The following is a 961-nucleotide window of genomic DNA, read 5'->3' as shown; positions in this document are numbered from 1 at the left end:
TTCCTCTTTTTGATGTTATTCAACAAGTACCTAAATATGCAAAGTTTCTAAAAGATTTATGTATACATAAGGACATTCCTTTAGGTAGTTCCATATCTGCTTTAATGGGAGGATTACCTGAGAAGTGTAGTGACCCAGGTCCTTGTATAGTTAGTTGTACTATTGGTGGAGTAGTAATTTATGATTGCATGTGTGATTTAGGAGCCTGTGTTAGTATAATGCCTTTGTCTATATATGATATTTTGAGGCTCCCTCCCTTAAAAAGGTCAGCAGCTCGTTTTGTGTTAGCAGATAAAAGCATTATTACAGTGGCTGGAGTTGCTGAAGATGTTTTAGTGAACATTAAAAGGCTTATATTTCCCACTGATTTTTATATCTTAGAGATGCCCCATAATGACTCAGATAAGCCATCATCAATCCTACTTGGAAGACCATTCCTGAAGACATTAAAATTCAAATTGGATGCTTTTTCAGGAACATACTCTTTTGAAATAGATGGCCGAATAGTAATCTTCAATCTGAATGGAGTCATAAACAACCTTCCAGAAGATCATTCTATCTTCCAGTGCGATGTCATAGATGAAACTGTAGCTGCAGTTTACAAGGAAGAATTAGAAAAGAGGCACACTGGACAAGGTCCAAAGTGTGGGGATCCTCTTGATTGACAATGAGGGCACTTCGACATTTTCACAAGTTCCAGACAATCCAGAGCCTGCCCATGATCAGAAGTTGGAATTAAAACCTCTTCCTCCACACCTCAAATATGCTTATCTTGAAGATGAGCAGAAGTTTCCAGTTATCATTGCAAGGGAACTTACTTCTCAACAAGAAGAGCAGCTACTTGATGTACTGAGGAGGCACAAGAAGGCAATTGGGTGGAGTTTGGCAAACATAGTAGGCATCAACCCTCAAGTATGTGAGCACAGAATATTTTTAGAAGAGGGAGCAAGACCTGTCCGTC

Source organism: Arachis ipaensis, chromosome B4, assembly GCF_059453495.1.
Source record: "Arachis ipaensis isolate K30076 ecotype BB chromosome B4, ASM5945349v1, whole genome shotgun sequence".
Lineage (NCBI taxonomy): Eukaryota > Viridiplantae > Streptophyta > Magnoliopsida > Fabales > Fabaceae > Arachis > Arachis ipaensis.
The sequence above is the reverse complement of the archived record's forward strand: the minus strand, read 5'-3'. Positions refer to the sequence as shown.